Consider the following 27,556-nt stretch of genomic DNA (forward strand, 5'->3'; position numbering starts at 1 on the left):
ACCTTTCATGGAAAATATGGAGTCTGAACTAGGAGTCATATCGGAGGCAAGAACTCAGTGAAAAAGGAAGGTTTGCTAATTTATCTGCTTCAGGTTAAGGTTTTCCCTAATTCTCAATTATTAAATCCAAAATAAAAGGCATAGAAATAATTTAAATTGAATATCAAAGTGAATCAAAATGAGGAACAAAAGTCAGAAACAGTGAACCAGAATAAAAAGTTACCATTACTTTTATCAAGAAAAAGCTAAAAGTGTAAGAGCCAACTTAAATGTATTTGTAGATTAAAATGGCACATTTTTAAAAAAAATCTAACAGAAGTAACCTTGTTTTGTGATCCTCCAATTACTAATATCAAGAGATGCAAAAAACAAGGAGATGCATGCTGATAAAATGAATTTGTCACTACAGTTGGGAGTAAAATACAGGGGTATAATATGTGAGCTGTATAAAATGGAAAAGACAATGGAGAACAGAGGGAGTGAACACATTGGAATCAAAGTCAAAAGACATGACTTCAAAATCCAGCTCTGACATGTGCTCCTGCATGGTAAAGGGCAAGACATAGGAGGTTTTTTGTGTTTTTTTTTAATTTTTAACATTCATTTTCACAAAATTTTGGGTTACAAATTTTCTCCCCTTTTATCCCCTCCCCCCCCCAAACCCAAACATTCTAATTGCCCCTGTGACCAATCTACTCTTTCTTCTATTATCCCTCCCTGCCCTTGTCTCCATCTTCTCTTTTGTCCTGTAGGGCCAGATAGCTTTCTATACCCCTTTACCTGTATTTCTTATTTCCTAGTGGCAAGAACATTACTCGACAGTTGATCCTAACACTTTGAGTTCCAACTTCTTTACCTCCCTCCCTCTCCACCCCTTCCCTTTGGAAGGCAAGCAATTCAATATAGGCCAAATCTGTGTAGTTTTGCAAATGACTTCCATAATAGTTGTGTTGTATAGGACTAACTATATTTCCTTCCATCCTATCCTGTCCCCCATTACTTCTATTCTCTTTTGATCCTATCCCTCCGCATGAGTGTTGACCTTGAATTGCATTCTCCTCCCCATGCCCTCCCTTCTATCATCCCCCCCACCCTGCTTATCCCCTTGGCCCCCACTTTCCTGTATTGTGAGATAGGTTTTCCTATCAAAATGAGTGTGCATTTTATTCTTTCCTTTAGTGGAATGTGATGAGAGTAGACTTCATGTTTTTCTCTCACCTCCCCTCTTTGTCCCTCCACTAATGAGTCTTTTGCTTGCCTCTTTTATGAGAGATAATTTGCCCCATTCAATTTGTCCCTTTTTCCTCCCAATATATTTCTCTCTCACTGCTTGATTTCATTTTTTTTTAAGATATGATTCCATCCTCTTCAATTCACTCTGTGCACTCTGTCTCTATGTATGTGTGCGTGTGTGCGTGTGTATGTGTGTACTCCCACCCAGTTCCCAGATACTGAAATGTTTCAAGAGTTACAAATATTGTCTTTCCATGTAGGAATGTAAACAGTTCAACTTTAGTAAGTCCCTTATGACTTCTCTTTGCTGTTCACCTTTTCATGGTTCTCTTCATTCTTGTGTTTGAAAGTCAAATTTTCTTTTCAGCTCTGGTCTTTTCATCAAGAAAATTTGAAAATCCTCTATTTCATTGAAAGACCATTTTTTCCCCTCAAGTATTATACTCAGTTTTGCTGGGTAGGTGATTCTTGGTTTTAGTCCTAGTTCCTTTGACTTCTGGAATATCCTATTCCATTCCCTTCGATCCCTTAATGTAGAAGGTGCTAGATCTTGTGTTATCCTGATTGTATTTCCACAATACTTGAATTGTTTCTTTCTAGCTGCTTGCAATATTTTCTCCTTGACCTGGGAACTCTGGAATTTGGCCACAATATTCCTAAGAGTTTCTCTTTTTGGATCTCTTTCATGCGGTGTTCTGTGGATTCCTTGAATATTTATTTTGCCCTCTGGTTCTAGAATCTCAGGGCAGTTTTCCTTGATAATTTCATGGAAGATGATGTCTAGGCTCTTCTTTTGATCATGGCTTTCAGGTAGTCCCAAAATTTTTAAATTGTCTCTCCTGAATCTATTTTCCAGGTCAGTTGTTTTTCCAATGAGATATTTCACATTATCTTCCATTTTTTCATTCTTTTGGTTTTGTTTTGTGATTTCTTGGTTTCTCATAAAGTCATTAGCCTCCATCTGTTCCATTCTAATTTTGAAAGAATTATTTTCTTCAGTGAGCTTTTGAATCTCCTTTTCCATTTGGCTAATTCTGCTTTTGAAAGCATTCTTCTCCTCCTTGGCTTCTTGAACCTCCTTTGCCAATTGAGTTAGCCTATTTTTCAGGGTGTTATTTTCTTCAGCATTTTTTTGGTTCTCCTTTAGCAGGGTGCTGATTTGTTGTTCATACTTTGCTTGCAAGTCTTTTATTACTCTTCCCAGTTTTTCCTCCACCTCTCTATCATGATTTTGAAAATTGTTTGGGCTCTTTAAGGCCTTTTCCCAGCACTGATCCCATTGAGTGGGCTGGGATTTAGAAGCACTGACTTCCGTGTCTTCCCCTGATGGTGAGCACTGCTCTTCCTCATCAGAAGGGAGGGGAGGAGAAACCTGCTCACCAAGAAAGTAACCCTCAATAGTCTTGGGTTTTTTCCCTTTTCTGGGCATTTTCCCAGCCAGTGACTTGAGCTCTGAATATTCTCCTCACACCCACCTCGCCTCCGGATCCTCCCAGCCCGCACTTGGGGTCTGAGAATCAAATGCTGCTTGCCTGCCTCAGGGCTTTTGGCTGGGGCAGGGCTGCTATTCAGTGTGAGATTAAGTTCAGCTGCCCGGTTGGGGGCAGGGCCGCCTCACGGGCTCAGTTCCCTCAGGGGGTTTATATGGAGACCTTCAACAATGGATCCTGGCTCCTGCCTGCTTGGGGAGCCCTTTTCTGCTCCCGCCTCCGCTGTTGTTGCCTCCCGAGGGGGCCTGAGTTATGGGGGCAGCCCACTCCCCTCTCGACCCACCAAAGAGATCTTCTCACCAACCCCTGTCACCTGTGGGTCGAGGGACCCACGCGGCCGCTGGAGATCCCATCCCTGAAGCCCACTCGGATCTTTTCCTGTCGGTGCCGCCCCTGTACTCAGCTCCCAGTCCTGGCACCCAGTCCGCGGCTCGAAGGACCTTTTGCGAGAGGTTTGCAGGTCTCTCCAGAGCAGAAATCTCCCTCGCTCCAATGTTCTGTGGCCTCTGGGTGCAGAATTCACCGTGAGTTACTTCTTTGTAGATGTTCTATGGGTTGTGGGTTCGGAGCTATGTGGATGTGCGTCTTTCTACTCAGCCATCTTGGCTCCGCCCCCCCCCCCCTATTTAATTCTTAAAGACAATGTCAGTTGAGAGATGAGGAGATATGAAGACAACTCAGAACTTGTAATTCAAGGTCACATATGAGAAAACCTTAGGACATATTGTTGAGGGGAATCAGCAAGACAAATATACCTTAAAGTATTGAGTAAAGGAGAAGAATAAATGTTGGTTAGAAAACATGCACTTATTTAGTCCATACTGTGTGAGCTGTGCTAAGTGCAGGGGATTCAAACAAAAACAAAAAGAAAGTCCCCCTCCTTCCAGGATATTGTATTCTGTTTGGAGAAGATGAGACATAAAATCCCTGAAAAGTAGGAGGGAGATACCCATGCTGGATGCAAAGTGGCAAAGTCCAGGAGAATCAGACACATAGCAAGGAGGGGAGTGACATATAGCCAGCTTTGACCCATCTCCAAAATGGATGCCTCTGGAAGGAACTCATCAATGGGAGAAGGGGCCAACATGGCAAAGGGATATTCCTAGGCAAAAAAAAAAAAAAAACAATTCCAGGCATGGAGGGAGATTTTGGACTGAAAGATCAACTGAGTCATGCTTATGAAGTCTAGCAGAGTCAGAAGCATGAGAGAGAGAGAGATAAAGAGAGAGAGAGAGAGAGAGAGAGAGAGAGAGAGAGAGAGAGAGAGAGAGAGAGGTGTTGATCTAGCCAGTGGGAAAAGAAAGCACTCCATTTGATTACTTCCTTCTCTAACTCATTATTCATTTTAATTAAGTTCAGCACTAAGTTGGTTTCGTCTAAAACAGAAATACAGTGCTGTCATCATCCTCTAAATTTCACCATCCCCAGTTTCACAAATCCCCAGTTACCCCACCATAGTAATTGCTCTGATGTATCACAACACCTGGAAAGACATTCAGACAGAATTTTTGATACTAAGAGATGATTTTTTTCCATTGGTGGCATCAGAGAAAAATCAAGGAAATCTGGCTTCCCAGGATGTGTGATATAAACATAGAAAGAGCTGTGGAGAACCTACATCAACATAGATGAAACAGACACAGACCTTTGAGACAGTTACAAGTTCAAAAATAAAATTGCATTCCCTTATGGCAATGTCAGGAAAGTTTGTAGCTGGTTTCTAAACATTCTGCTGTGCTGAAGGATGGGGCTGGAAGGAAATTACACTGAGACCAAGAATGTACTGTTCTTGCAGTTATTTCCTCTAAATGTTACATTGACAACTTGGATGGAGTAATTAATACAAACAGTGAGTAGTCACTTGGCTGGATAATCTAGATGTTATCATAGGGGTCACGGGGTCCTGCTGGAGGATTAAGATAACTATTTCCTAACTAGACATCTATGTTTTCTACTACTAACAATTTTTATCAAAATCGCATAACTTTAGGACTATAAAGGGACCTAAGAGACCACAAGATCATAAATCTACAAGTACAAGGGGCCTCAGGGGTTATCAAATACAACCACCTCATTTTATAGAAGAGGAAATTAAAGTCCAAAGAGATTAAATTATTTGTCCAGGGTCACAAATCAACAAGAATTAATTAAGCACCTACTATGTGCCCAGCACTGGGCTAGGTAGATGCGATACAAGTACAATGAATAAAATGCAAGAGACATATTCGAATAGGAAATGATAACAAACATGCACAAAAGAATGTACAGAATTATTATAAAATAAATATAAATAAAGTACACTTCAAGATATTTTGAGAAAGAGTATACTAGCAGTTGGAGGGATGTAGAAATGATTTCATGCAGAAGATGGTGTTTGAGCTATCTTAAAGATAGGATTAGGGTGAGGGGAGAGGGGATAAGAAGGGAGAATTAGCAGAAAACAGCTAGTTGATGGAAGGACCAGGCATAGACCACAGCTGAATGGAGTTTACGTTAGATCATTTATTAATCATGGTGTGATATCCCAAAGCAAACATCTAGAAGAAGTAAAAATCTAGAAGATTGGGGACATAATAAAATCTCTCTGATCAAGTAAGACAGCCCTTAGTAATAATTTCTACATTCACACCTCCAAAAAACCAAAAATCATCTGCCTGAAGCCGACAGACAAAAGAAAAAAACCACAAGAGTTAATGTAAAAGACTTTTCACAAGTTGACTAAGAATCATAGAGATCACATAGGAGATGGAAATCTGTTACTTAAAGAAACATAGCTTCTTCCCTTATGAGGCACAAGTCTAATTATGTCACTACACTGTTTTTAAACCTCCAGTGGTTCCTTTTAGCCTTTAGAATGAAACTCAAATTCCTTTCCCTGGTATTTAAAATCCTCCACATTTTGGCTCTAATATGTCTTTCGGATATATACATATGTGTATATGTAGATATAGATATAGATATATAGATATATACATATGTGTATACATATATGGATGAATGTATATGTATATATGTATATATAAATGTATGGGTGTATATGTGCGTATATGTGTGTATACATATGTGTATACATATGTGCACATACATGTATATATGTGTGCATGTGTATATGCAATTATATTCACATGTATATATACATGCCTATACATGCCTATATACATGCTATCCATACATGCATGGGTATACATACCCATGAATACATACCAGAATATCTAGATATATTCTTATTTTGTTCCTCTTCTTCATTCATTCCACGCCCCAGTCACATTGGAGTAATAGCTCTTCTCCCAAGTCCACCTGCCATCTCCCATCTCCATGAACTTGCATGACCTGTACTCTGTGCTAAGAATGTTCTTCTTTGGCTCTGTCATTCACATTTCATATCTTCCTTTCTTCAAAGCTAAGTTTCAGTTCCATGATGACTTGTTGTTGTTGTTTGTTGTGTTTGTCCTTCGATCTCGAAGATGATGACCTGACTCACAGTTGACTTTGATTTGAGTGAGGGAGGGCTGTGCAAGGTCACCAACTGCACTTTCTTCTTCTGTGTCATCTGGATCCTGTGGCCTCATAGGCCTCAAGACAAGTGGAGATGGCCCAGGATGCTATGGGAGACCCTGGCCCTTTCAGGCTAAGGTCTTGTCACATTCTCACTTTGAGTGAGACACATCCATTCAATGAATAGGCTTCTTTAAGTAGTTGCTCAAGGGATGGCCCCTTTAATCAAAAAAAAAAAATCAAATTGGGAGGAGAAGACCATCAGGATTCTTGGGTAAAAGAGAAACAATTACTATTTAGTATTTAAATACTATTTACTATTTGAATACTGTACCTAACTGGTACAATGAATAGAGGGCTGGACTTGGAGTCAGAAAGTCAGAAAGACTTGAATTCAAAACCAGCTTCAGATACTTACCAGGTGATTGAGCCTGAACATGTCCCTTAACTCCTCTTTGCCCCAATTTCCCCATGAGCAAAATGAGGATAATAACTGTACCTACTACTCATTCCCCCTACCCTTCAAAGCTCTAAATGCTTTCTTCTTCCTCAAATATTCCCAAAGAATTTTGATCTATTGTTTTCCCTATTCATCTTCTACCTTGTTTTATATTTTCCTATGTACCTTATTATACTTTATATTGTAAGTAACTTTTTTTTTATATTTTAGGCACCTTTATTTTGCTATCTATGTACCTATTATACTTTCCTGTGTGGACTTTAACCATCCTCCCCTCCTTGTAAAATAGAGATGTCATCTTTGTCTTTGTATTCTCAGTGCTGTGCACTCAATAAATATACACTGCATTTAAGTAGCCTCATGGAATTGCACAACAGGAGGGCCATAAAGTGCAGCTACTACCCAAAGGGGAATTGTCTCCAAAGAGTAGTCCTGAGCCTGATCTTTAAGACCTTTCACAATGAGGAACTCATTACCCCTCTCAAAGCAACAAATTCTATTTCTTGGACAGCTCTAATTGTCAGATTTTTTTTTCCTATTATGGTAAGACCACATCTGCCTCTTTGTAACTTCCCTGCCATTACAACCAATTCTATCCCTTAGGACCAAGTGGAATGAGGTTAACCCCAATTCTGCAGAACAAATTTTCAAATACTTGAAGACAGAGATCAAATTTTATCTTAATCTTCTCTTCTTGAGGCTAAATTTCCTCAGTTTCTTCACCCAGTCTTCATGGGGTCTCTTCACCATTCAACATCTTCTGCCAACGTCAAGAATGAAGTCTTACCTTTATTTTTTTCTCATTCCAAATATTCAGACTTCAAGCCCCTTGAGAGTACAAAAATAAGCACTTTGATGCCACCAAGTTTTCTGAGAGCTTGTAAGGGTGAAAACTATAGACAAATAAGTATCTTCAAGAAACTCAAGTCCAACTCTCTAATACCACCCTCCTTCAATATCTGGCAATATTGTTTATATAGTCCTAAATTCTCGTAGGCTGTCCCTGTTAAACCCAAATACTGCCTAGGCTTTACCACAGCCAAGGACCTGCCTAATGAGAAAGAAGGACTGCCTGTTACTCAATAACCATTTTTGCTCAGAAGGGGCTATCAAGAAGGTTGACCACAAGGTGATTAATTTGAGAAGGTAAGGCACATAGCAATTCATGGAGACCTTTGTTTAGGGGAGACTCAATCTATAATCTATGTCATTGGAGGGACTACCCACATGCAAAACCAAATTATTCTGAAGAGCTAAAGGGGTAGAGTAAATACAGAGTTCAATATCGTAAATTAAAAAATAATAAAGATATAAATTTATCAATTATAACTTTGGCATGTTGAAAATAGTAAAAATATTATTTAATTCATATTTAACATGCATAAATATTCTTAAATGTATTTATTTGTAATTAATAATACATGATTAAAATAATAATAGTAACAGCTTTAAGCAACTTAGTAGTTAAGAATTACTTAGAGGTGCTTCATTTCTGGACACTGCTGATTGAGCGGAAGCATGTTGCCAGTCAAAGACCACCTAAAGAAGTATCTGCGCAGATTTATCTTGGTAATTCCACTTAGCCTACACTGACCTTGTTACTGTCTTTCACACACATTTCATGAGGAAGAGGGTAGGCAAGGCGATAAATTGCAGAACAGTTGTTCATCTCTGTGAGTTCAGGGAGTTTCCTTACCTAGCAGGATCATACATTAATTAAGGCAAGAATAATAATAGCTAATAACTAGCATTGACATGACCCTTTAAAGTTAGCAAAGTTATGTATGTATGTATGTATGTATGTATGTATGTATGTATGTATGTATATATTTGATTCTCACAACGTCCTTGGAGTTGTTGTTCAGTTGATTTCAGTCAAGTCCATTTGGTGTTTTCTTGGCAAAGATACTGAAGTGGTTTGCTATTTTCTTCTCCAGTTCATTTTATAGGTGAGGAAACTGAGGCAAACAAGGTTAAGTGACTTCCCCAGGATAACACAGCTAGTAATGTGTCTGAGGTCAGATTTGAAATAAGGAAACTGAGTTTTCCTGACACTAGACTGAGCATTCTAGTCACTGCACCACCTAGGTGCTAATTTGTCCCCACTTTACAAGTGGAAAGTGAGGCCAAGAGAGGGTTAAGTGATTTGCCCAGAGTCATATAGCTTGTAAGTATCTGAGGTCAAATTTGAAATTGTCTTCCTGACTCCAAGTCCAACATTCTAGTTTCTGTGCCATCACTGATCTGGACCCACATACATATACACACACCCACAGCCCTTGAATATCTCAATGATATGCGAGTATCAAAGGTATGAGTACTCCCCTCCATGAATCCTAATCACATAAGCCCTCCAAAATTTAGCCAGCTATTTTTGAGATATCTTATGATGCAGGACTTAATCCACCCTGCAGGCAACCTGGTCCTCAGTATCTCTCAACTAGCCCATGATGACCTTTAAACAACAATCATACAGGTTAGAACATGCTCTTTGAAACCCAGGCTCACTTCTACCACAAAAAAAAAGAGGAGACAAAGAGAAGCTAATGGAGGAACTCTTAGATCCTTGTCATTATTTATTATGGATAAATTCCTGTGGCTTATGACACAACCAGCTGATGGCAGCTTGGAAGAGAAGAAAAGGCTCTTGATTTGGAGTCCTTGGACATCTGTTTGAAGTTCAGCTCTATTAATGTCTGTGTGGCCCTCTGTAAGTCTTTTTAATATTCTGGGCTTCAGTTTCCTCATCTATAAATTAATGAGGGGCTCTATTGCTGGTCTCTAAGATCTCTTACATTTCCAAATTTAGATAATCCTATGAAATAAAACACTGTCAAGAGAAAGAGGCCAACACCTGCTGGTAGTTAAAAGATAATTCACAGGGACTGAGGGAGAATCTTCTTGAGCTCCTCAAGAGTAGGGATGATTTCATTAATTCATTTTGTATCTGCCGGGTCTAGCATATGGCCCAGCACATAACAAACTATTAATGTTTGTTGATTGATTGAGGGATGAGGATATGGTCCAAGATTGGATCAAAAGGTTTCAGAAGGATATCCCATGGGATCAAGTTTGAATATATGGGATTTCGAAAGAAAGAAAGAAAGAAAGAAAGAAAGAAAGAAAGAAAGAAAGAAAGAAAGAAAGAAAGAAAGAAAGAAAGAAAGGAGAAAGGAAGGAAGGAAGGAAGGAAGGAAGGAAGGAAGGAAGGAAGGAAGGAAGGAAGGAAGAAAAAAAAGAAAGTTCAAATGCAAAACTCCCAAAAGCCAAGGAAGTAAATTCAGTTAGAAGACTCATTTTCTGAAAGTAAGTAGTAGGCATTGGTGAGATGACGATTAGTCAATAGTTATTATTATTATGATGATTATTGTTATAATATGACTATTATAAGACCTACATAGTAGCTATTATGTACCAAGTACTTTTCTAAATGTTTTAGAAATATCATCTCATTTCATCCTCGTAACAACCCTGGAAAGTTGGTGCTTTTATCACCCCCTTTTTACAGTTGAGAAAACTGAGGCAAACAGAGGTTAAGTGACTTGAAAAGGTCAGACAGCTGCTCGTAAACGTCTGAGGCCAATGTGAACTGAAGTCTTCCTAATTCCAGGGGCAGCACATTCTCCACTGTGCAATCTTACTGCCTCTGTGCTCAAGACAGAGAGAGAGACAGAGACAGAGAGATGTTGGGACTGGAAGCTCAATTCCGTGTGGACAGTCTCGGGCAGGTAAAAGTGGGACTTCTAAATCTTAGAGTCTTACGAGGCCCTCCATGAACAGCGGGGGTTCGAGAAGGTCAGACCGAGCTAGCTCCGCTAGCTCGGGTATTTCCGCCTCTCCCCCGGAGATACCTGATGGGTGGAGTCTCCCTGCCCTCGAGGTCGTCCCGGATTGGAGCACACCTAGTTACCTAACAGCACGGTATTGAGATGCAAACTGTGTGGCTGAAGATTAAGTAGGATTGAGGAAGCCTAAAAGCTCTCTTAGCACGTGTGGAGCCAAAGAGAAAAGTAGGGCTCCGCTTCTTTTCTTTCCTCTCTCCCCTCCCCCTCTCTCCCCGCTTGTACTTCTACTTCCATTCCCTTAAGCTTAGCCTTCTTAGGAAATCTCCCCCTCTTCGTCCTAAGAAAGAAGACCCCCTGCACTTGTAACCGAAACCCTGTAATAAAGCTCAACCCCTGTTTGACTCTGGAACGTCCTTTCTCTCATACGTGCATCCGGCGTGGCCAGCCGAAGACCTGGACAGGTAAGAAAGACTCGGGTAGCCCAATACAGGCCTCTAGGCTTGGCAGAGAGACAAAGAGACAGACGCAGAAAGAGAGAGATGTAGAGATATATAGACAGATATTGATATATATATAGAGATATTCCTTTATTTTATTTATAAAAGGACAAAATGATAAGATCCAATAAGATCTTCACCTGCTGTCATGTAAAATTTCATCTTTATTTTTTTGCACAGACAATGAAACAATTGTTATAAGAGAAAGTAATGGCCCAGGGATTTAGAGCTGGAAAAGACTTTAGAGACCACTGAAGCCAAATCCATCTATTTTTCAAGGTAAAAGGGTAAGACACTTAAAAAGAGTTGAACCCCAATATTCCTGATGGCAAGTCCAGTGCCCTCTCCACCATGCCATGCTACCTCAGCTAATTAGCAGAATTTTAAGTTTCTTGTATTCTCTTTCAGTATACAGAGTCAGTCCTCTATTGGGGGATACCCACTTCACTAAGAGGACAGAGAACCAGACTCAGAGCCAAGAAGATATAGGTGCGAATCCTCTGACACTTAGTAGCTATGACCTCAGGCAAGTCACTTTACTCAATTCTTCATCTGCCTCTTGGAGGACATCTCACAGGAATTTTCCCACATGAATCATCTATTAAACATCTATAATGTCTTCCTTGTAAGATTATTGTGAGACTAAAGTGAGGCTTTCCAAACTTTTTAAGGTACTACAGAAGTGTCAGCTACCTTAACCATCAACCACTACCTTTTATAGGCTGAGGGCACTAAGATTAAGAGTAAGCTCACAGACTCAGAGATCTCGGGCAGCCAGGTGGTAGGTACAGTGTGTAGAGCACCAAGTTTAGAGTTAGGAAGACTCGTCTTCCCGAGTTCAAATCTGCCCTCAGACACTTATTAGTTGTGTGATCCTGGGTAAGTCACTTAGCCTTGTTTGCATTGGTTTTCTCATCTGTAAAATGAGCTGGAGAAGAAAATGGCAAATCACTCCATTATCTTTGCCAAGAAAACCCCAAATGAGGTCACAACAAGTCAGAGAGGACTAACAAATGACTGAACAAAATCCACAACTTATCTGAATCTTTTTATTTTACAGAATACTGAGATCCATAGAGGTTGGTCATAGTCACACAATGAGCAACAGAAATGGATTTTAACTCAGATCTTGTGAGTTTAACGTTAGCATGATTTTGACAGTGCCAGGATACTGATGCTTCCCTGGGAGTATCATAGCTCTGGAGTAATGACACATGTAAATTTACAGAGAAAATGATTAGCAAAATCAGGTTCGCTGTCTCAAATCTACAGCCCTTTTCACTGCACCAATCATACATAAGTCAATCTCCAGGAAACCCTTAAACCCCTGTGACAATGTCAATTTTTTGCCCTCATCCAAAAGGGTCAAGCTGAGATGCCTAGCTCCTCGCAGCCCCTGCAATAGTTAAACATGGGCTAGCTAAGCTTCAGACAGCTGTGGCAAACCCTTGTAGGTTTCCCAGCTTTTCTTTCCAAGATCCTCCTTTTCAGAGTTTGCCCATCTCACTCCTTCCCTCACAGAACTAAGATGGGGGACCAGCCTTCTCACACATTACTCTGCCCTAAGCCTTTTCTTCCCCTCAACTGCCCCCTCTGTTCTCAAGTTTATCCCATTTTATATGTCATTGCCAGTGGTTGTCACAAACTAACTTTAAAAAACTTTCTCTTCTAGCAACTTTTGGGAGAATTAAACCACAAAGAATTTGGTAATTAATTGAAGAGGCAAACTAGGAAAAATGTTCTTCCAAGGAATGCTATACTTGGAATTATGAATCTCTTAAAAGAAAAAAATACAAACAAGTGTGCATTCTGCACTCACATTTCCTTCTCTGAAAAAGGGGACAAATGCACCGTTTCCCATCTTGGGCTGGAAGAGATGATGACCTGGAAATAAACTGGTTTGATGATTCCATGATGATTTTGAGTTATGAGACATGGAGTCATTACGCGATACTGGAAAAAAACCTTAGGCTTAGAGTTAGGAAGCCTGAGCTCCACTTCTGACTCTGCTATTTGGGGACTGTAGATCTAAAACAACAAGGCACCACTTCATCTCACCCCTGCATTTTACATACAAAAAAAAAGTGAGCCCCAGAAAAGTTGTAACTTGTCCCACTCACAAAGGTAGTGCAAGAGGCAGGATTTGAATTGGAGTTCTCCAACTCCAAATGCAGAAGCAGCAGCACTCTTTCTACTTTACTAAATATCCTGTGACTTTGGATAAGACACCTAAGTCCCATGACCTGAATCATTAAAATATATATATCTCCCCACTTTTCTTTCTTTCCTTTCTCCCTCTCTTTTTTCACTTTTTCTTTTCTGTCTTTTCCTCCTTTTGTTCCTCTTCTTTCCTTCCTTTATTTCTTCTCTCCCTCCTTTCCTTATTTCTTCCTTCCTTGCTTCTTTCTTTCCTGTTGCCTTTTTCTTTTTTCTTCTCATTTAAATTTTTTAAATAATATTTTGCTCAGTTGCTATACTGATTTCTCTCAGAGTTTATTTCTTTTCATATTGCATAATGAAAAGGGTACTGAATTTGGAATCAGTCGATTTGGATTTAAAACCTACTTCTGCCACCGACTACCTGTGTTGTGTTGTCATTTAGTTGTTTTCAGTCAAAACTCTTTGTGACCTATGTACTTTGGACTAATCACTTAATCTCTCTGGGCCTATTTTTTCATCTGAAAAATGGATGAGATGGTCTCTGATATCCCTTCCAACTCTAGGTCGATGGTCTTATGACCTGTGATCTTCATGTTTCCACATAACAATGACATGCCTATCTCCTTCATTATTTTCATTTCTCTTCAGTGAGTGGGAGGAACAGTACTTCACTCGGGATCATTTTGGTTTTTCTGCTGCTAGAACCATCCTACAGAAGCCAGCTTACTGTAAGAAAACATGAGACATTTCCAATGTTTATTTACATTGCAGTTGAGGTTGGGAGTAGGCCACCAAATTCTTTGCTTTCAAGAATAAACCTTTCTTATAGAAAATGTTCTGCTATGCTAAGTTAATTTTGTGAACCTTCTGCTTTCTATAGTTGTGATGTGTCTTGAACTTGCTAAGGAGGAGGCACACACACACACACACACACACACACACATACACAATTTCAGATCTTTCAGGCCATCCTTTAGTTCCCTGAACAATAGTAGATACCACAAGCTACTTTTCCTTTTTCTCCTTACATTGCCAGCAAAAACAATCTAGAGAGTTGCTAAAGAATGTCCTTTTCACTATTATACTATGAGCATCCCGTTCATGGACTGCCTACCAAGTCATCTGAAGTGCAAAGCTAATGAATCACTAAATCTTAAAAGTTAGCAGGATGCAAACATACTTTTATCTTTAATGAGAGACAGAACTCTGAATCCTACTAAGAACTGCAGAATGACACAGTAGTTAATATTTCTATAGCTTTTTACAGTTGCCAAACATTTTATATACAATCACATGACATGATAGAGTATAATACATAGTACACAGTACTTGGGAGTAGCATAGGCTCAAGTTCTGTCTCTGACTTCTGCTAACTACCTGGATTATATAGCTTAACCTCTGAGCCTCAGTTTCCCTTTCTATAAAATTAGAATACAATCTTCTCTTTCAAAAGGTTATTAAAAGAAATCAAATGAGATGATGTATGTAAAACACTTTGTAAATCTTATAGTACTATGTGTAACATATTATTGAAATTCTTACCATTAAATTTATTTCCCAGAGGCTTCAAATAGTACATTAATTTCTATAATGAAATAACAAGGCTTTCTTAAAAACAACAAAGCAAATTTTTTAGACATTATCTTTTACCTCTCCTTTTTTATTTTAAAGAATGTCTAAAATAATAATAGTAGGTTTATTTTTTAAAATCTCTCAATAATTCAAATACAAGCAATTTCCATTAAAAATTTATTTTGTTATTCTTTCATTTACCTAATTCCCAAAGATAGTTCATACCAGCATCTTCCTATCAGCTCTTCTCAGAATTGGCACAAAGGCATATTTATATCAAATGTTTTTGTCTGCGTTGTTTTTTGCTTTCTTAGGATCACAGAGTTAGATCCTGAAGGTATTTTAGAAGTTCATGTCTATAATTTTACATCGGTGTGAATATCTCCAATGAAATAACTGAGGCTAACTGCAGGATGGAGTTGTCCATGCTTTTTATAGGAAAATATTTTGAAACTCAAAGCTTCATCATCACTGAACCTCATCAGTCTTGGCCAGGGCCCTCCTAGTCACACCCTCTGTGTCATAGGTATCCTCTTTACCAAAAGTCATTCAATCACTGACCATGTGATCTAGAATGCATACTATATATCGTGACAAAGGAAATCCATTTTGACCGTGAAATTCATCAGGTAAATCCTTCTAACTACAAGTAGCTCTGTGAGTAAAGAAAAAAAATCTGAGCTCTATATTTAAAAAATGAATCAGCTTCCATATATCCTTCCAAACATCACATCTTCTCATGTGTGAAACTGACTTTTAGCTACAACTTCAAAACACAGAGCATCTTTAGTTTCACAATGAACGTGCAGTCCAACAATAAGCAGGGACATGAGACAAAATTCTGGCAAATCATGCTTCAGGACAATCTTTATCTATTTTACCGATTTTTGCCCACATTTGAGGTGATTTATCATGCTGTCAGAAATTTATGAGACAGGCACTTGTGAGGTAAGAGAGTAGTTGAAGGAAAACAGAATGTGATAAGTGGAGTTATGCAAGCAAAACTCACTGTCCATCCCATTTTGTGTTATTTACAGGTTATTTTAATGGTCAAAATATTTGCTTTCCCTTGAGCTGCCTTCCCAGTGAGTTTATCTGAATGTTCTGGGGCCAAATGAGATTTTTAAGAGAAAAAAACATCAGACTCAGTCCAGTAATCCTTGGCTTTTTCTCAAAAGAATCTTCTGAAATGGAAAGAGAGAGCCTAAGGCAGAAAAACAAATTCAAATAAAGATCATATGGATTTGTGGAAATGAAAAGGACCTCACAGAGGTTACCTAGTCCAACCCCTTCATGTATAGATGAGGAAACGAGAAGCCAGTGAGGTTAAGAAACTTGACTAAAGTCCCATAAACAGCATATAATAGAGTAAAGCTCCCAACCCAGGTCACCTGATTCTGAATCAAGTACTTCTTAAAATTATAACAAGTTGCAAAGCAATGCATCCATTAAGCAACTACTAAGCTAAGCACAGTGCAAAGCATTGCAAATGAAGATGCAAAAACATGAAACAGTCCATAGTCCAGCCAAAGATATCAAGACCCGGTGTCTAAAATTTTAAGTTGCCCTGGACACATGGGTTTCCAAACTCACATACTTCCTTGCTAAATTTTTGTGATTATGAGCACACTCTCCCACAGATATTATGTGTATTGGTGAAAGAATGAGATTGGGATTTATGAGCCTATCATTATATTTTAATCCTATTTTGCTTTCTGTGTAGTAATGTCATGATTATTCCAGTGCTTGCCTTCTAAGGAGTTAAATGTTATGATTATTCCTGTTTTTTTCCTTCCTAATTAAATAGTCTTGTCTTTTCGTTAAGCAAGTATTTCATATTTGAAAGTGAAAAAAATGTCTATACTCTAGTGAGGCCAAGACCTGTCAAGTTCAGGAATTTGATGAATGGACTGATACATGGACATTGAAAGCCCACTTCCCAATGTGTTTCTGCAATAAGACTGGGTCTCTTCAACAATTTTTTTTAACAGGGAGCTTCATATTTGAAAATCAAAATGCTTGTTTTCTTACTCCTACCCTTGTTGTTATCCCTAAAAATAGCAATAGAGAGGCTGGGGTCTTTCAGGGGCATGCATGTGAGACATAAAAGAAAACTACTCCAGATTTATTGAAATGGATGACAACTACCCACTCCAAATGAGATTTCCAAAGGAATTTTAAAAAGTATTGCAAATGATTATGAACTCTTGCTCAAAAAACTGTAGATGAAGGGCCCTGATTGTGTTTCCCTCACTGTTGTCCATTTAAAGAAAGGAATGGAGAGAAAAAAAATCAATTTAGGAAGTGAACAGCTAATTCAGAAGGTGAGGTTTAAGACTGTAATTGTGCTTTCCAGATCATGGCTCACAATATATGGAACACAGATTCATGACCAGAGACAGAGTATACCTAGCAAAGACTGGGGAGAATGTATTTTTTCCAAGTATTTTTTATATGGGCTTTAAAAGAAGAAAATAAGGGAGAGGAAAAAAACTGTCTCCCTTTGTCTGTCTGTTTCTCTCTCTCTTTTTCTATGTGTCTTTTCAATCTTTGCGCATATACGTGTGTGTATATATATATATATTTATATATGTATAAAACATGCACACATATGTATGCATATATATGTTTGCACATATACCTATATATACACATGTGTGTAATGTACATGTAAAATATATGTTCACATACATATATATGCTTGTGTGCTCTAAGATAGATGCCATAAAAAATAACTGCAAAGGAGAAAGAACAGCTTAGACACCCAGACTTTACAAAGTACATGAAAAGAGGCAGTAGTAAAAATTTACATTCTAGATGGTGCAGTGGGTAGACTATTGGGCTTGGAATCAGAAAGATTCATCTTCCTGAGTTCAAATCTAGCCTCAGATACTTACTAACTCTTTGAAGCTGGTCAAGTCACGTAACCCTGTTTGCCTCAGTTTCCTCTTCTGTAAAATGAACTGGAGAAGGAGATGGCAAATCACTCCACTGTCTCTGCCAAGAAACCATAAATGGGGTCACAAAGAATCAGACATGACTGAAAAACAATTGAACAATTACCAAAAAAGCTCCAAATTTAATCAAGAGAAAAGAGGAAGTAGAGGCCCTAACACAGAAAGGCAAATACTATGTTCAAAATATTATGAAGATGATGGGATAAAACACTTGACTAGATGATGGCTCTGGAGATTTGAAAAGGTAAAATGTCCAGATTTTCAAAGAGGTAAGAGAACCAAGTCTGTAGACCGTTGAGCTTGACCAGTTCCTGAAAAGATTCTTGAGAAGATCATCACATAGAAAATATAGAAAGGGAAGTTGCATTGTTAAAAATGTAGGCTCAATGCATAATAATTAGAGCTGTCCAAAGCTGAAATGAGCCACCTCAAGATTTGGCAGATTTCCCCTTATGTCTAAGCATGTGGCGTTGCAGATTCTTTTCATGTATGAGTAAGATTAAATTGTCCCCAAGGTCCCTTACAACTCTGGAATTTTGTGATATTTTTTTGTTTTGTTTTATTTTTAACACAGTTTTTGTATAAAAACAAAGTAACACACACAAAGGAGTCCTACCAGAAAGTGAAAGAGCAACAGGAACTTAGTGGGGAAAGAAAAGAAATTGTTAACAAAAAGGCATGGGTTCGAGGCCTCTTATGACACACACTGGCACTGTGACCTTGGGCAGGTCACTTAACCCCTCACTAACCTATTACAACTCTGTTGGAATATAAGTGGTCACCATACTCCTCAATGCCAATATTCCACTTATTCTCCTTCCTTCTCAGATTTTGACTATATTCCTGAAAACCTTTCTCACTTTTCTCTCTTTTCAGTTCCCTTTTATATTGTCTTCTTCCATGAGAATATAAGCTGCTTGGGGGTGGAGCCAAGATGGTGGAGTAGAAAGACACACATACACAGGATCTCCTCACACAGCCCATAAAACACCTGTATAAAGGGACTCTCAACAAATTTTGGAGCAGCAGAAGTGGACAACAACAGAGTAAAGGAGATTTCCAGCCCAGGGTCACATGAAAGGCCCATGGGAAACTTCGGTTGCACTAGATGTGGAGCAGACACGGAGCCCAGCCCAGCCTTGGCCACAGGCTTGCATGGCTTGTGAACAGCCCTCAGGGTAGAATCTCTAGTCACAGCAGCAGAGGGTCCTCAGATCCTTCAACCCACAGGTGCCAAAGGTCAGTGACAGAGGTTTTTTCAGCTGCCTGGGAAGGGAGAAGGGCCTTCCCATAGATCTGGTCTCAGGCAGTGGCCTGCAGAGGCCACATGGGTCAGGCGGCAGGAATTCTCACTTCTCATGGCAGGCCCTACAGCAGCCTGAGACCATTGCTGGATCATAAAAACCCCTCGGGGCACTGAGGGAGCAGGTCTTTGTCTCGCATGGAATGGTGGCCCTGCCCCCACAGCTTGACTGAATCCCACCCCCACCCCCCACCCCCAGTGCTAGCTTAGTGGAACTGGAGGTCAGGTGCCTGTGGAGAGAAACTCTACTAAGATTCTGAGCACAAAAATCCTTCTCTGCATCCAGTCTAGTACATGCTTGATTGTGCTACCTTGGAGGAACTGAGATCTTACAGGTCCCCAGAGTATACCCTACTCGACAAGGGACCCAAAAGTCAAGTAACTGGTTGGGAAAATGCCCAAAAAAGGGGAAAAAAATAAGACCATAGAAGGTTACTTTCTTGGTGAACAGTATCTCCTCCCATCCTTTAGATGAGGAAGAACAATGCTTACCATCAGGGAAAGACATAAAAGTCAAGGCTTCTATATCCCAAACATCCAAAATAAATATTCAATGGGTTCAGGCCATGGAAGAGCTCAAAAAGGATTTTGAAAATCAAGTTAGAGAGGTGGAGGAAAAACTGGGAAGAGAAATGAGAGACATGCAAGAAAAGTATGAAAAGCAGGTCAACACCTTGCTAAAGGAGACCCAAAAAAATGCTGAAGAAAATGACACCTTTAAAAATAGGCTAACTCAATTGGCAAAAGAGGTTCAAAAAGCCAATGAGGAGAAGAATGCTTTAAAAAGCAGAATGAGCCAAATAGAAAAGGAGGTTCAAAAGCTCACTGAAGAAAAGAGTTCTTTAAAAATTAGAATGGAACAGATGGAAGCTAGTGACTTTATGAGAAACCAAGAAATTATAAAACAAAACCAAAAGATTGAAAAAATGGAAGATAATGTGAAATATCTCATTGGAAAAACAATGGCCTAGAAAATAGATCCAGGAGAAACAATTTAATAATTATGGAACTACCTGAAACTCATGATCAAAAAAAGAGGCTAGACATCATCTTTCATGTAATTATCAAGGAAAACTGCCCTGATATTCTAGAACCAGAGAGCAAAATAAATATTGAAAGAATCCACCCATCACCATTGGAAAGACATTCAAAAAGAGAAACTCCTAGAAACATTGTGGCCAAATTCCAGAGTTCCCAGGTCAAGGAGAAAATATTGCAAGCAGCTAGAAAGAAACAATTCAAGTACTGTGGAAATGCAATCAGGATAACACAAGATCTAGAGGCTACATTAAGGGACTGAAGGGCGTGGAACATGATATTCCAGAAGTCAAAGGAACTAGGACTAAAACCAAGAATCACCTACCCAGCAAAACTGAGTATAATACTTCAGGGGGAAAAATGGTCTTTCAGTGAAATAGAGGACTTTCAAGCATTCTTTATGGAAAGACCAGAGTTGAAAAGAAAATTTGACTTTTAAACACAAGAATCCAGAGAAGCATGAAAGGGTAAACAGCAAAGAGAAGTCATAAGAGACTTATTAAAGTTGAACTGTTTACATTCCTACATGGAAAGACAATATTTGTAACTCTTGAAACTTTTTTCAGTATCTGGGTACTGGGTGGGATTACACACACACACACACACACACACACACAGAGAGAGAGACAGTGAATTGAATAGGATGGGATCATATCTTAAAAAAATGAAATTAAGGGGTGAGAGAGAAATATATTGGGAGGAGAAAGGGAGAAATGGAATGGGGCAGGTTATCTCTCATAAAAGAGGCAAATAAAAAACTTTTCAGTGGAGGGAAAAAGAGGGGAGGTGAGAGAAAAAACATGAAGCTTACTCTCATCACATTCTGCTAAAGGAAGGAATAAAATGCACACTCATTTTGGTATGAAAACTTATCTTACAATACAGGAAAGTGGGGGAGAAGGGGATAAGCAGGGTGGGGGTGATGATGGAAGGGAGGGCAATGGGAGAAGGGAACAATTTGAAGTCAACACTCTTGGGGAGGGACAGGATCAAAAGAGAGAATAGAAGCAATGGGGGGACAGGATAGGATGGAGGGAAATATAGTTAGTCTTACACAACAGGACTATTATAGAAGTCATTTGCAAAACTACACAGATATGGCCTATATTGAATTGCCTGCCTTCCCAAAGGGAATGGGCAGGGAGGGAGGGATGGGGAGAAGTTGGAACTCAAAGTTTTAGGAACAACTCTGTTGAGTATTGTTCTTGCAACTAGAAAATAGAAATACAGATAATGAGGTATAGACAGTTATCTTGCCCTACAGGACAAAAGAGAAGATGGGGATAAGGGAAGGGAGGGATATTAGAACAGAGGGCAGAATGGTGATAGGGGCAATTAGAATGCTCGGTGTTTTGGGGTGAGGGGAGGGGAGAAATGGGGAGAAAATTTGGAACCCAAAATTTTGTGGAAATGAATGTTGTAAAGTTAAATAAATATATTTTTTTAAAAAAAGAATATAAGCTGTTTGAGGACAAGGACTGTATTTCATTTTGCTTGAATTTGTGTCTCCTGTGCTTAGAACAGTGCCCAGAACATACTAAGGACTTAATAAATGTTTGCTGACTGACTAACAGAGCAGATGCCTAATTGAGTAGAGAGTTGCCTCCTTTGCTAATTAAATAGTAGAACTATTCCCAATCTCTATCTCTGAAACACTGCTCATCACAAAGAAATCTTATTAGCTACTGTAAGATGTAATTCCATCCCTAATTTCAAACAAATCCAGATGATTTGGTCCATTTATTTTTGTCAAACTATACCTTTTTCAGATGAGAAAGGATTAACTTCACTCCATCTCCTTTGCTTTCTGAGTGTTTGAAGGAACATCTCCTGGTCTCGAAACAAAATACATGTACCTATTTTCCTTAGGTAGAAGAAATTATTTTTTTAAAACAACCATAATAGCCATTTCCACAGTGTGGAGAGGGAAGAAAATAAGAAACTTACATGATAATTTTGCTCTACATTTGAATGGAATTGCACCTTGTACATAATAGAAGTGCAATTTCATGTATAATCATCTTTTTTTATTGTACTATTATGGAAATGATTGTTTTATTCCATAAATTAAAAATAAAATGAAAAACCCATACCTTTTATTCACACATCCCTCCCTAGGGAATTGAAAAGAGCTCCTAATCCTTTCCTCCAGAGAATTTTAAGAAATTGCTAGTTGAACAATCACCCCCTTTTACAAGTGAAGCAAAAGTAATGCAAGAATGAATAGACCTGCTGAGAAGAGAGCCACATACCTAATTTTCCGTTCGGCAGACTAGCTTCACTTCACTTCTATATTTCTTCTGATGGTTCATTTTCAATTCTAGTTATTATGATTAGAATTATTCCTATAATGAAGGCAGGTTTAAGCCTCTTCTTAGTAAAATCCTCCCCAGCAAGCAAAAGAAGAACTTGGGAAGTTTTAGTAATTACTTCAAGAATATAAGATGTTATTTGGTGCATGACTTTAGTCCTTAAAATGGAAAGAAGAATGACATGAGTATTAGGTTTTTTTTCCTAGATAGTATGGAGAAAATAAGCTGAATAAAGAAGTAAGATAGAGGGGTGTCTAGAGAGAGACAGAGAAAGCAACAGAGACAAGGAGATAGAAAGATAAAAATGTAGACAAACAGGGAGAAAGATAGAGGCAAAAGGAAAGGGAATAAGGATTTGTAAGCTCCCACTATGCACCTGGCACTGTGCTAAATGCTTTAGAAATATCTTATTTGATATTCATAACAATCCTGCAACATAGGGGCTATTATCCCCAACTTAAAGTTAAGGAAACAGAGGCAAACAGAAGGTTAAGTAACTTACCAGGATCCCACAGCTAGAAAGTATTTGTGACCACATTTGAACCCAGAACTCCATCCACTGCGCCAACCAGCTAACAGAGTAAAGAGATACCTCCTCAGCACCCCACTCACTCCTCCTTACCAGTCTGCTCTTCCCCCCTCCCCAGGACCCTTTCCTCTGAACAGTAAGGATAGAAAGCAAGCATCAGAGAACTCCACTCAGACCCTCCACTGATGAAGGAGGGCACCTAGAGGGCCTTTTACTTCATTATTTCCCATCTGGCTGTTCTCCTGGATTTCACGATTTTCAGAAACTCATCACTCTACAAGATGAAATCAACTATGAAACTCAAATGTACTCAGATCATTTCCTATGCTGGCTGTAGCGCTTCCATCATTCCCACCATTTTTGGCTCCTTTTCTGTAAGTTCTCTTTCCTTGTTAAACGGTGAGCTCCTTGAGGGCAAGAACTGTCTTATACCATTCATTATAACCCCAGCACGTAGAACCGTGCCTGATACGTAGTAAATAATTAATAAATGTTTATTGACTTTTACAAGAAAACAGAATCAAGGAGAGAAAGACAGAGAAAGAAACAGACAGACATAGAAGAGACAGTGTTGCTGAGACAGATGTTCAGAGACAGAGAAAGGGAGATAGTGAGAGACAGAGGAGGAAGAAGCAAGGCTTACTTAAGTTTCAAATTAAATTTATGAACTTTATTATTCTCTTCTTACTCTCTTTTTTTTGTTAGATTTTAAGCAGAAAAACATCCTGGGACAAGTTACTACCCTGATACCATCATTAGGATTAATATTTCATTCTTATCTTTTTTTCTGGATAAAGATCAGAGAGGAATAGTCCAAGGAAGAGTCCCTATCCTATTTGTGTCCTGCTGAGTGTTGAGTTAGTGTATTAAATGACTGCTCTTTATAAGGCAATGAGCCTCTTGGCTAATGTGAGCTTAGCTTCCAAAGTCTCACTAAGAACATTTTCTGAAGTCAGTAACAGACCATGCAACAGAGATGATGTGAATTGATCTATTCCCACTATTGGAAAAATATTTTATAATTTATTAATTTTGTTGGAACCTAGCCTTATGTGGCTAGAAAATTATCTAACCCAAAGCTTGACAAAGAGGTCACCCTGACCTCAGAAATCCTCCAGGTAGGCCAGAGGCCTCTTTAGAGACAACCATGAAGAATACTTGAGTCTACCCATGGTACATTGAATCAGGTATTGTTTTGGAGACCACCCAAGACTTGTATTTTGGGTTCTCCAAACTACATTGGATGTTTATGCTTACATGCTGACATACATCCCAAGAAATCTTACCAGGAAACTGCCCTTTTCTGGAAATTACCTTGCTGCCTATAGTCAGGTCACTCAGATGCTAAGTCCTTGTGTGCACTTATTTTCCACTCTCTATAATGTTAACCTCCCAGAGACTAGAAATGGGGCCACACCTTTTTTTTTGGCTCTCTCCTTTGCCAAAATGACCTAATAGAATTCTTTTGAAAACTATTTCAGGTTTTAGGGCTTGTTCTTGATCGATACCACATGAATTGAATTTATTCTGCTATGGCTTGATATTTTGAAAGCTTTTAATTCATGTAGTTTGAAGATTATGAATATTAGATATAGCAACATCTATTAAAAGCACTGTTCTTAAATTGTTATTAATAGATTTCTTCATAACTGACACCCTTAAGACTGCAAAGGGCTTTGAATGCATTATACAATACACAACAACCCTGTATGGTAGATATTATCATTATTATCCCTATTTTATAGGGAGAAAACTGAGGCTCAGAAGAGTTAAGTAACTTGTCAGAGTCACCCAGCTAGGAAATATATAAGGTAAGATTAAAGGGATATAGGAGTGGGTTTGAGTCAGGGAGAAGATAGAAGAGAGGGAGATCAAGGGTGCAAGTAGGGGGATTGGCCTTGGCAAGGAAAAGAACTGCCTCTTCCCCAGAGATAGGAAGGAGGGAAAGGAGATAAGGAAGAGGGAAGTCATATAAAATCAAACCAGTCAGCATTTACTAATTTCCAGTACAGCGTCTCTAACTGCTTGTTGAACATCTCAAGGCAAATGTCCCCTAGGCATCTCACATTCTTCATACCCCTTAAAATCATGTGCTTTCCCAATTTCCCTATTATTATCAAGTCAAGCCCATTTTTTCAGTTACTGAGACCTGGAAACTTGGTGTCATTCTTGATTCCTTAATCTAATCCATGGCCTTGTCATTGTTAACATCATTACATCTCTCCCGTACACCTCCTAGATATCCCCTTCTCTTCACTCGTATGTCACTTTACTCAGTCACCACACTGGTGCAGGCTCTCGTGATCTCTTTCCTGGACTATTGCATTAGCCTCGGTGGCAGGAATGCAATAACTTAGCTTGAGCAAGTCCCTTCTGTTTTAAGTCTCCAATCTGTGATGAAGCCGCGACTGCATAAGTTGTTTTTTTCTATAATAACATAAGCTCTTAGGAACAATGTGGACCTTAAGGACAAGTACATCCCTCAAATCTGGTAAACAACAAGTGATCACCACAAATGACTCATTAAGGGCACGGACTATCTTTCGTCTTTTTTTTTATTCCTAACATTTGGCATAGTGTCTGGCATATAGTAGGTGCATAATAAATGTTTATTGATTGACTGACTGCTGCATTCCTTGTACTCACACTCAAGAGATTTGAGCATTTCATGTGCACACAAGAGTAATGCTAATTGATGGAGACTTGACAGCATGCCTCCATACAGACACCCGCATAGCCTCTAAGTTAGAGAGGGAACCTTGTCATGAGCACTGGGATATGCTTACTTGGAGCTTTAGGAATTAGGTTGTTTGTTCCTAGAAGGGCTATTATTTGTACTGCTAAACAAGTAATTGCACGCTAATGGGCTGTTGATTAATAAACAATGATTCCATGCATTGCTGAGTTGAAGTCTGATTTAGTGTTCCCTTTACACTAGTCAACATACATAGCAATACATAGATCCCTTTATGCCATGCAGCTCCCTACTCCAATATTTCCTCCACACAGCTGACATGGATTTTTTTTTCTTTTTTTACTTAAGTGGATCTTTGATGTACTTTGTTTTTACATTGACAAAATCTCACACACACACACGCACACACACACACACACACACACACACACTGTATCTTACCTTCCTCCCACTCAGACTGACATTCTTTATAACAAAGGACTTTTTAAAAGAAAAAGAATTTTTAAAAAGTTCAGCAAAAGCAATCAATATGTCAAAAATACAAGAAATGTCCATGCTGCATAGCCATTGCCCCATATCTACAAAAGAGTGGGGGAAAGAGGCTTTTCGTATCTCTTCTTTGTGATCAAGTGTGTCCTTTATAATTTACAGTATTAATTTTCATTTGTTTTGCATTTGCTGTCCTTTGTCATGTCCATTGTAGGCCTTGCTATATTGCTTGAGGTTTGTTGGTGTCGATGTTTTGGTTCTTGATCTGATCTTTCTCATGTTAGAAGTCTGACCTCATCCCCTACACCCCAGCCTGCCCAAAACACACACTCAAACTCTATTACTTCTGGGATCAAACATGAAATTCTCTGATCCTTTCACTGAGACTTAAAGGAAGCCAAGGAGGTCAGTAGCTGGAGCAGAGGAAGGAAAGTGCTATAGGCTTCAATGAGAAAAAGCCAAAAGAGAATACTCAGAGGCTGGAGAGGGAAAACTTTGTTTGTGGAACAGCCAGGAGGCCAGTATCACTGGATAAAAGCATACCTGTTAGTAAGGCATAAAGGACTGGTAAGGCAAGAGGGGGCTAGGTTACAAAGGTGTATAAATGCCAAATCTAGCATTTTGCATTTGATCCTGAAGGCAGAGAGTTTGGAGCAGGAAAGGTAGATGTGAGAGACATTAACCTAGAATGGAGATGATAATGGGAGTGGATGAGATCACCAAGTGAAGAAGGATAGAGAGACAAGAGAAGAGGACCCATGGTACATGAACATGATAGAATATTACTATACTCTAAGAAGTCATGAATAAGAAAACTATGGAATGCAAAATGGTATGCAAAGATGTACATGAACAGATAATGAATTATGAACCAGGAAAATAATACGTATAATTGTTAGAATGTAAATGGAAAGAATATTAATCATAAGACTGTACCTGAATGTTTTATATGTAATTATGCTGTCTAAATACTCCTTAAAAATAGATATAATAATACACCTCTCTTCTTTCTTTGAAGAGGTAGGACTTTTTCACTTATACTCATAAGTGTAAAACATAAACTGTCATGCATCATCAGTTTTTTGGTTGGTTTTACTTAACTGCTTTTTTATTTCACTTTCTCATTCATTCTTTGTTATGAGGGATGACTCCCCATATTGTGAAAAAAGAAGGGATGTATTAGAAAATGAAGACTATATTTTTAAAAAGAACAGTAAATATTAAAAGCATCATAACCTTCCTTAAAAAAACTAATTTACTTTATTTTATGACCATTCTTAATTTGTTACATAGTATGTTTACGAATTAAAAATTGTGTAGTTCCATATTCATAAGATACAATACAATACAATAAAATTGTCAAGGGATTGCACTGTCATCAGTGTAGAAAAGCTGTTGTGTTTATTCAAATTAATATATTTAAATATGCTTAAATCTGTGTTACATTCCTTTAGAAATGTTTTCTCAATCAATAACTAAGAAATTACTAAACCTTTAATACAGGCCAGACACTGCATTAAATCCATAAAGAACAGAAACAG

General features: G+C 38.7%; 1 long non-coding RNA gene across 2 annotated transcripts in view; it reads right to left on the minus strand.

The window, feature by feature from the left end:
* Window positions 1-5,205: 5,205 nt before the first annotated feature.
* LOC140497312 (uncharacterized) overlaps window positions 5,206-27,556 on the minus strand; it is a 61,080-nt gene continuing 38,729 nt past the window's right edge. For both annotated transcript variants that reach the window (XR_011964610.1, XR_011964611.1), the window contains 2 exons: window positions 17,590-17,689; window positions 5,206-6,437 (listed from right to left, as the gene is read on the minus strand). This is a non-coding gene — a long non-coding RNA (uncharacterized lncRNA). The remainder of the gene's footprint in view (window positions 6,438-17,589; window positions 17,690-27,556) is intronic.

This window comes from Notamacropus eugenii, chromosome 3 (assembly GCF_028372415.1).
Source record: "Notamacropus eugenii isolate mMacEug1 chromosome 3, mMacEug1.pri_v2, whole genome shotgun sequence".
NCBI classification, from domain to species: domain Eukaryota; kingdom Metazoa; phylum Chordata; class Mammalia; order Diprotodontia; family Macropodidae; genus Notamacropus; species Notamacropus eugenii.